This window comes from Pinus tabuliformis, chromosome 1_2, assembly GCF_031772625.1.
Source record: "Pinus tabuliformis cultivar Carrire ecotype Pingquan chromosome 1_2, CPIR1, whole genome shotgun sequence".
Taxonomy (NCBI): Eukaryota; Viridiplantae; Streptophyta; class Pinopsida; order Pinales; family Pinaceae; genus Pinus; species Pinus tabuliformis.
In genome coordinates, this window is record NC_142298.1 from 1,003,586,225 (window position 1) to 1,003,597,046 (window position 10,822).

Consider the following 10,822-nt stretch of genomic DNA (forward strand, 5'->3'; position numbering starts at 1 on the left):
GTGCAAGAATATTTGGATTTTCCAATATCTTGAGGGATAAAAGGAATCACAATATTGTTGGGAACATAAATTTAGAATAATACAAATAAATATTAATAATAATTAATGATAATACATAATAATCATGAAAGGACATGTCTTGAAGACATGACTCCTATGAAATGACAATTTTGCCTATATATAAATGGGGTTATTGTATAATCATATCATTGGTACGTTCAAACATTTATATATACAATCGGATTTATCTTATGATCAATATTCTTATATTCCAAATATTTTAAATATTATTTGCATTAATGAACTTTTGTTCGTATCCTTTCGGATCAAAGCCAGTTTGATTTGGCTTTTGGTCACAAGTTATTTTTTTCAAAGGATTTTAGCTACATTAAAAAAATTGTCAAGGTGTTTCCAATTCGAAGTCTTTGACCGAAAAATGGGTCTTTGGCAATTAACAAGGAGAGAACATATATATAGTCCCTAGGGCAACTCGATTGGTGATTGAAGTAATATGAAATTTGTGAAAATTAAAAGGTCCAAGGTTCAAATCCCCTTGTTTGTAACCTAGTTTATGGAGAGGACGGGCCATAGACCCCCAAAGGTTTACTAGTAGTTATGTGTCAGGTGAGTTGATGGGGTGAGTTGATGGGTTTGTCTGGGTCATTAAAAATAAAATTATAAATAATAAAATAGAACAATTATAAAAAGGTGCATAAAAGTAGTTGTCATATTTATGGTCAGTCAATACGACGTTGTTTGGACCATCATTGCCACTCAACCGACTACTGTTGGACATAATAATAATTAATGAGAATGCATAACAATTATGACAGGGTATTCCTCAAAGAACATGACTCTTATGAAATGACACTTCTTCCTATGTATAAAAGGGGCCCTCATTGTACTATAATATCATATCACTTGTACATTCAAACATTTATATATACAATATATAAATGACTCTTTTGAATATTTTAAATATCGTGTGATAATGAACTTTTGTTCTTATCATTTGGTATCAAAGTTAGTTGGTTACAAGTTATTTATTTATTTATTTTTATCTAAAAGGCTTTTTGGCCACATTCAAAAATTCAACAACAAAAAAATGGCCTTTGGCCACTAACCATCAAATGAAAGAGAAAATATAGAATATATATAAAAATTATAAAAATAATAAAATAAAACAATTTAAAAAAAGGCATAAAATTGCTCGTATTTGTCTGTTGTTAGTCACGTTACTACGATCATGGTTGTCAGTCAACCATCAATTGTCGTACTAGTGTATTGCCAATTCATATGATGTTGACTCAATCATCACTATTTAATTCAGAATTTACCAATTGCTGACTCTACACCACAACCAACAATTTTGCAATCATTTGTACAATTGTTGTCATTCATACACCATTGTCCTTTGTATGGAATACATTGCCACTATATGTTTTAATCTAATGTACGTTCAACAAAATTTAAAATTACAATTCATATCATTAGTTGACATTGGTATGTTGGTTGCATTATGGACCAATTTTGTACCTATTCTTGTGTTCATACCACATTTTGTAGTTGTACACTAGTTCATACCATCTGCACCTCCTATCATTGAAAATATCTACAAAGTAAAAGACATGAATACCCATGGAATAAAGGTCATGACCAACCATGGCATCAATTTAGGATAAGATAAAAATCAAAATTTAAAGTTAAAATTATAGAACTTGAACCTTCTTAAGCATGGACTATAAGTAAACAAAAGTGCAGGGAAAAAGATTAAATAGAGAAAACAAGAAAAATGATAATATATTTAACGATTTATATATACATTAAATAAGGTTATTAAAATTCGAAGTATTATATAAAATAAAAAGATTAAATATTTAAATGCAAAGCTTATAAATATTCAAATATTATATTATATGAAATAAAAAGTTATGTATTTAAAAGTTTTTTTTTTTAAAGAGAAAGCATAATCATGAATAAGTATAATATTATATATAGATTGAAGTATCATATAAAATAAGATAGAAAGGTAAAGTGTTCAACTTTTTTTTAGATAAAGAATTATAAATAAAATAAAAAGATACATTTTTTTTAAGAATTATCAAAGACAAGTATCACATATGAGGAGCTTTATATGTGAAAGTATATGGTTATAAAAAAATAAAACAAACGAAGTTTTAAAATATAAAATTAACGGTAAATTCAAAATAAATCCAAGATTAAAGGATAAGTATGATGTAAAAGCTAAAAATAATTATTTTAAGAAGTCCAAATATTCTATTTTTAATTCCTATATATATATATATTTCATGGTTGTATTTAAAAAAAAAAAAACTCTTATAAAATATTTAAAATGTTTCGAAGAATATTTAAGTGATAGTAAAGGTATTATATATAAGGAGAAATGGTACAAGAAATCAACCAGAATTATTAAAAAAATATATTAAAAATATTTAAGGTGTTAAGTTTAACCAAAGCATAAAATTATAAATTATCAACAAATACAAAATGGAAAATTCAATAATGAAAGAAAGAAGATTATCTTATAAGATTTGTCCAATTTTAGATCAAAGATTATTTACGTTGAAAGAGAGTATCTAAGGAAAATAGATTAATATTGTTATCAGTGTAAGTAATAAGGAAATTCATATCAATATTAATTTGGAAAATCAATTATCAATTCTAGAAGCAAATATGCTAAAAATTGACAAGAGTGAGAGGAGACACACAAGATGGCGGAAAATGCTTCAAGCCATTATATTATATCCTACTGATCTCAAAATTTGAATTTATAATGCATTAATGATCATTCTATATGTTCTAGATCTAGATCTAGATCACATTGACAACCCATCTTTGGATCATCATGACACCTCACCAAAATAAGAATTACAAGTCATGGCAATTGTATTCTCATAATTTGTGATTGTCTAGGGACTCACAGTCTAACATTCCCCCTCTCAATCACAAGTTTGAATAATTGTACCAATAATCTTTGTCATCTTCAATATGAAACTGTTGAACTTAGATGTGATGAAGATATGCCTAAAAAATTGTCAATATTTCAATATTAGGAAGTGAATAACTTTTATGTTTGAAAATTTTCTTTGACTAATTGAAATTATTTTTGTTTGAGAAGGCTAGTGGCTATGTTGGATTTTTGGTTGAGGAGACTAAATGTTGATTGAAATGACTAATAAGACTTCGAAAGCTGAAACCTGATATCGGATGCCCCCCATCAAATGCAAGGAAAGAAGTTTTTTAATAGTTTATTATAGAAACGATCCAAGCAAGGGATTTGTACTATTTAGGTGGTGGTTTTGTTGGTTGACCACTAACCATCTTCCACAGAAACTGATGGTTTAATGTTTACTATGAACTAATCTATTTTGAATAATGTGGTGGTTTTTGGATAAACACTAGCCAATTTTCTTTGAATAAGGTGGTGGTTTTTGGATGAACACTAACCATACTACTTTGAGTTGAATAATGTGGTGGTTTATGATTTACTAATAACCATCTTCGATTCATCAATTTACTTCCCCACTTAAATGTGTAGGAGGGTTATGCTTGTATCATTATACATCCCCCCCTTGAGATGTGGAGAGTACCATCTATTTTTTGTTGGAATAACTAGCTGATTTTTTTTTTTTTTTTTTGCTTTGTTCATTTCGTCAACAATGTTGTTTTTACTTCTATCTTGACTGGATTGTAGGACTTATGCAGCTTCTTTAATTCTTGATTCCATCTCCAATGATTTATCCATCCATAATGGAATTTTTTCGTAGCTTTCTTTTGATTTTGACATCTTTTTGATAGGTGATGTGTCTTCCCACACTGAAGACAAGGATGGAGGTCAAAATATTGACTCTACATATGACCATCTCTTTTACAATGATGATACTTTTTAACAAAATTATGAATATCTTCAAGGAATCTTGCACACAAACTGAATTGGTTTTTAGTAATTTGGAATATTAAAGCTATCATCTTTGGTGTAGCCCAATCCATATCGATTTTCGTTTAATGAGATTTTCCCCCAAGGCTTGACAACCATCCTAGAAAAATCATTTTTTTTGTTCTTTATCTCCATAATTAATTTTTTCTACTATCGTTGTTGTTATTCTATGCTTCATTCATTAAATCCAAGTTGTTTGTATCACACAGAGCATTAATCACTAGTATTCCATCAAATTTTGTTATTAGTTAAGTTGTATCACTTGCTGTATCAAACTTTTGAATAAGGTCATTTGTATCAGATGTTCAATCTTTTTGCTTTATTAGTTCTCTAGTGCCACAACTTATATCAACTGTCTGGATGAATTCATTTGTATCACAAGATGCATTAACATTTTCTATGAGATCTTTTGTATCACCAATTGCATTTGCCTTCACTATAGATGTTGCATCAGTCATATCATCAATTTGATCCTACCATTTTCTTAATTTACTCTAAAGAACACCAAACAATTAGTCATTCATATCTATTTGTTTTTTAATATATTTTGTAGATGCTAGTGTGTTATCCATTTGATCAATTATGGTTTGATTTCGCTGTAATTTCCACTCAAGTACTTTAATTTTATTGTGTAATTCATGGTTACATTCTTGCAAATGTTTAATTTCTTGAGATACATTTAGTAGACGCTTTCCTCCTTTGCCTATTTTTACTTGACACGCTTGCTTGCTCACTTGTACTCATTCAGTTGCTTGCTTATACTTGCTTGCTTGCACTCGTTCGCTTGCTCAGTTTTACTCGCTTGCTTTCACTTATTTTCTTAATCACCCTCGCTTGATTTTATGTCTTATTTGTCACACTTGCTTGAGTTTATGCCACCTTTGGGTGTCAAATACTACCTATGATGCACCTTGAAGTGTGATGACTTGATTTTTGACCTCCTTTGACTTGGCCCCCTTCAAAGAATTATGCACTAATGCACACAAGAGCACACAATTGGTCCTTAGACCCTTTTATTCAAATTTCAAGACATGTCTAGGACAAGGGCCATCATTAAAGAATTATTTTTATCCAATGTTTTTCTTTGTAAAATATTTTATCCGCACTTGCAATATATAAGTTTGAAGTCCAAATGACTTTTTCTAATGCCCCATCATAGACTCTTATTTTTTATTTTTACACAAAAGACAATGAAGAGGAGAATTTCCCATGGAATCTGCACAATGTTGTTCCATTTATTAACTCATCTTCATAAAGACTACTATCCAACAAAACACAATATTGTATCACTCATGTGTCTATTGGCAACGAAATTTCCATTCTTTGATGTGGCAATAACACATAGAGCTTTAGATTGAAGGTCAAACAATGGAATAAGATTTTAATATTAAGATTTCAACATCTTTTAATTGAAAGGGAAATAACTCTCATTGGTATTGATGGTTGACTTTAGTGTATCTTTTCCCAAAATGCTAAACAAACCCTTTGCATGAAGTCTTACTCATTTACAACCTAGTGGTTGTCTATCACTCTCTTCACTGAACATAATGGCATCCTCTATTGCTCCCTAGTTTCAGAAAAGTAAGATTTGATGAGTGCTGTGGAGTCACATGTAGAAGACGATGCTGATTTGTTGGCTTCATAATGTGACCAATGATTTATAAATTGAAGTGACACAGGATCAAATCTTAATACAAAAGGGCTGTCACTTTTGCTTGGAAATTTAACAAGCACAATAATGATAAGCACCATCATGGACTTAAAATGGTGCACCATTGAAAACAACAATATGAGCTAATAAGCTGATTGTTTCAAATATGTGACTCAAGACACTTTAATCTTCACAAGCATGTGCATTTAGTGATGGATCAAGGATTAACTATGGACATTCATTTGGATCCCATGCACAAATCACATGGTAAATGGTCTACTCAATTCAAAAGATCAGATCTCCTTCACTTGGAGTTGTTGTTTCAGTAGATCTGGGATTTTATCAACCATAAAGCAATGATGATTTAGCAATAAAATTTCCCTTTACAACATCAGAATTGAAGGAGACATTTCCAACATATTTAAACTCCACACCAACTTCCCAAGACCTAGTCACAAGCATATGCTTTGCTACTACAAGATATGGCTTTCACAATGGCACCACCAAAGGCTCTTTGTTTTTAGTTCCTATTGGAATTTGAGAGGGCGAATCATAGGTTCAGGATCAAAGTGCCCTTAAATCAATGGAGATTTGTAATATCGTATTATTCAACACCACTTGACCACTCGATCCTTTGTCTGCAGATAATTTTGCACAATCTCTCTTGCTACAGGCAACGGCAATGATTTCTTTGTCACTTTGCTATTTTTGATTTTAGCATAGATAACACAATTCCATGAACACCACCAGTGAGCAAAGGTCTCCACTCTTGTGTGAAGTTTTTGAAAAATGTCTTGAAGATGTACTTGCCAAAGTTGTGTGGTGGTAGATCTACTAATCACTGTCCACGATCCAAGTCTCAAGAGATAAGCGTCAAATTCCTTTGAATTCCATGGTGTATCCTTTGGCAACAAGGACACGTCACTCTTTGGATCATAGGCATGGAGGTTGGAAGAATAGGGTATCTAATTAGGCATGGGGGTTGGAAGAACACAATCTATTAGGCCATGTCAAGTAAAAACATAGAGAATACCTTCTCATTCTTCATTTTTAAATTGAACATGTTTTCCTTAAGAAAGTCATGTTTACATTAGGTTTGATAAGCATATATCTAAAATCTAGTAATTAATCACATTGATATCATACCACTAGAGACCAAGTTCCAACATCACAAAACATATACCATATTTATAAACTTCACCCAACTAAAGCTAATTTACCTACCCAACCAAGACACAGTAAGATGGAGATGAACAAGAAACAATTACTAGAAACATAGAGAATGCCTACAAGTGGAGGAATGCAGGTGCATCTTTCTCCAATACAAATAGATAACTCACCATAGACACCGATAGTTTATTTCTCAGATATCTTCAATTCCATGCGATTGCACTCCTCCTATTGACATGAGATCAATCATCTAAAGGCTCCGATGTCACACGAATAGAATTTTGACTCGTTTCACTTGCAATTCTGATCTCTAGATATTGAACCGCAAGGAGTGCCGTTGAGGTCATTGATTAAAAAAAGAGTGGATAATGTCTATAGGACTGCGCACAACCTTCAACAATATTACCATGCCGACCACTAAACTACTACCAACCATGAAGATACTCAAACCTTGAGCTATAAACTAGTGATAATTATGTGAAGTGGGTGGAATTGTGCGAGCTTAGAGGTAAGAATTGAAAGTAGTTGCAAAATAAAGAACAAAGATCAAGAGTCGAGCAAGTTCGACCACTAGTGATCAAGGTAGATATATGTCCATTAAAGAAACTAAGATATTCCTCATATGAGACAACAACAAACAAGATCTCAATAAAATAGGTTGCAAAATGTGGTCTTCTATCCAAATTGGATTTGATTTGAACACTACTTACATATCTCTCACAAGAAGGTTCCTGTAGATTTGCTCATTACAACATAAAACTATAGATGGTAGCCTTATAATTTCTGTCACATGGGTGTGTTGAGATATGCACTAAGTGCATTGGAAACCTTAGATCTTATGTCTCAAAGTGATTCTCTTTGGAAAATCTAAGGATGCACACTTAGATCGCGTGCCTGCTCTCACACTATAACATTCTCCACCTGACTAAAATATGAACACACTTTTAGATATCATGGCTTTGATAATATAAAGCTCTCATAACTTCTTTGGCCATGGCTCTGATACCATGTTACTTTAGCAGTGTGATCTGGATCTAGATCTAGAAGATCTACAATGATCATTGACGTATTATAAATTTATATTTTGAGATTAATAGAATATAATACAATGTCTTGATGCATTTTCTACCATCTCGCTTTTCTCGTCTCTCTCTTTCCAATTCTTAACATGTCATTAGAGAAAGGTTGTTCCATGATCGTAATCAATGGAAGGTGAAGTGTATAGATAAATATATTCCAAGGAAAAAGATATTTGCGAACAACAACCATATTAGATCATATCTGGGTAAGAGGCTATATTTATTTAAAGATATTGTGTATTGCTTTGGTTTCTTTTTGGTCCTATGGTTAGATTCATGGTCGATTGCATATAAAAGTGAGGGGCCTGAAGGAGCTATGCATAAGGGGGAATCCACTCCTATGCAAGTTTGAGGTTTTGTGAAAGACGCAATGAGTGTGAATTACAATGAGATATGTTCGAAATCCATACTATGAGGGTTATTTTCCTTAGAATTATGGATTATTAAGTTACTATTTTATCCATGTAAGATATAAAATTAGAAAATAGAGAAAAGATAGAATTAAAGTGAGGTTGTAATGCTCTCTTTTTCTGTAAATGGAAATGGATGCAAGTATAAAAAATTGAGACTTGTGCTTCGTGGGATTCTACAACTCCTCTTGGCTAATATACTCATTTATGGAACAAAATGGACTTGAATAGAATGGAACCCATTTTCCTCCTAACGGCCTAGTTATAACACAACCTCATAGCCTGCTAATGGTTAAGTTTGACTCCTTTAACTCTTAACTAGAGTTACACTATCAAATATTCTAGAGTGTTCTTCATCATGATCATGTGGCCAACCCATTTTCCAAGGATAATGGGGGTGATGTGGCATTTTCTCGAATCATGGTGGTCAAAATAGTAAGGTAAACTTCCAAGTGGCATAATTCTTGTATACAAAATCTGATTGAGGTGATTCTTGCATTGTTGGAAAGGCATATACATGTATAATAATAATAGTAGGGAGTGTGGTGCTTAAGGAGAAAAGTTTTACTTCCCAAAAATTCCATTTGGAGGCCTCAAATGTGTTGGGTTGTGTTATATTCTTTCCACGACTACCCCACGCGTAGGGGGGGCAGTAGCCCCCTTGCATGGGGTCCCGAGATTTTTTTTTTTTGGACTCTATATTAGGTGGGCGGACCTACCTATGGTTTTGTGCATGGATTTCACACATGGTTTTGGGCATGATGGTTTTCTGTCCATAGTATTTTGTAGATCCGGTCAAGGGAACTACAATTATGTTCTAATCCAGGGTTAATGGGTTGGGGTTTATGGATGCTTCAACATGTATATATATGTATTGTAACATTGAAAGGACCATAATGAAAATCAATCTGGTAGTCCCGGTTTTGGGATCCATGGGAAAATCTCCGTATATCTATTTTAAGTTTTATGCTCTCACCATTGTTTATTTTCTGTTTTTAGAATTCGCATGTAGGAATTTCTTTACAGGGTTAAAACCTACAAAATGACTTTTAGAAGTTTTTAGACCCCATTTCACCAAACTGGGACCCGCCAATAAAAATGGTCTTATGAGTTGATTCCTCCAATTTTTACACTTTGAAAGCATCAATATGGATGAAAACCAATATAATGATCCAGTACAGATCATAAAGAGTGTTCAACATAAGTAAAAATAATTAAATATTACTATGTATTCCATAATTTAGTATTAGAGCTGTCAAATTCAAACACCTAAGGGGCTATAGAGTCGATAAAGGAAATTCCTTTTAATATGTTTGGGAGTTGTTTAATAGAGAAAGATAATATACTTGGTGTTTCCTTCAACCAAGGAGGAAGGTGGTTGGATGACGTGTTGAAACATTGGTTAGACCCTTTGATACATGGTGCATCCACTTTGACCTTTCATCAATGTCTTTCGAACTCTTTGAATACTTAATTGTCGATAAGTCCCTTCTTTAAAATGCAACCAATTCTCTCTTTAAGCATTTTTTGAGTGCTTAATTCCAACCCAACCTTATAAAACTTTGTTATATTTCCAAGCTTTATAAAATTAGTGCTAAGCATCAAATATACTAAATAAAGCACTATACCCACTCTGCACTTAACACTATGACCATGCAGAAAAACACCATGGAACCTTAAGACCTTAGTGCCAACTATTACACCGAACAAGCATCCGAAACCAAGAATTGTGCCCAAGTGCTTATCATATTGACATATCGTGTTGAGAAATCACTAAGACATAAATCAGGGTGGATTTCTCTTTATTTGATAATTGTTTGTGAAGCTATGTTGACTTCTTATTACTTTTATTATGCTCTATTCATTAAACAATTACCAAAACCATAAACCACGAAGATCACAAAAAGACAATGAACATAAGATGTACGATCCAAACCAAGGCAAAGCCCCTCCAAAGGGAAAACCAAAAAAATATTCTCTTCTTACAGAATTAGATCAACTGAGAGATCCAAGACCCAAACACCAAGACCAAGACCTCCCACAAAACCCAAGTCAACCCTCCTTCCAATCTCCTTCAACAAATAAAAGTAAACTCAAGTCCACACCTTCCAAAATCAGTAGAACTGCAGAATTTTGGCCCATGCAACAAAATTTCGGACCCTACAACTAGGTCTGCAATTTTCGGCCCCTGCAACTCTTGCAATTTCACACTTGTGACATAAATTATGGCATATTTCTCTCTTCTTTGACCCTCACTCTCTCTCCTTTGAATTTTGCTCTTCTCCTTGACTTTTTTGCTGGTTTTCTCTCTCTTCTTGGCACATACATCAAACTTTCTTGTGATGCTCCAAATGAGGATGAGTTTCCCTATATTTATACACATCTAGGAGGTCGAATGGGTTGTTGAGAATGCAACAAGATGATGGAGCTTAGTGGAAAGAAGTCGCCTTCACTAAGTGGGCCCGTAGGCTATTTTTGGTGCAAAGTCTATTTTTAGACATATGGATCATGGTCTATGAGTTGCAGGATGCTATTTGTGGATGATTGGTCATGT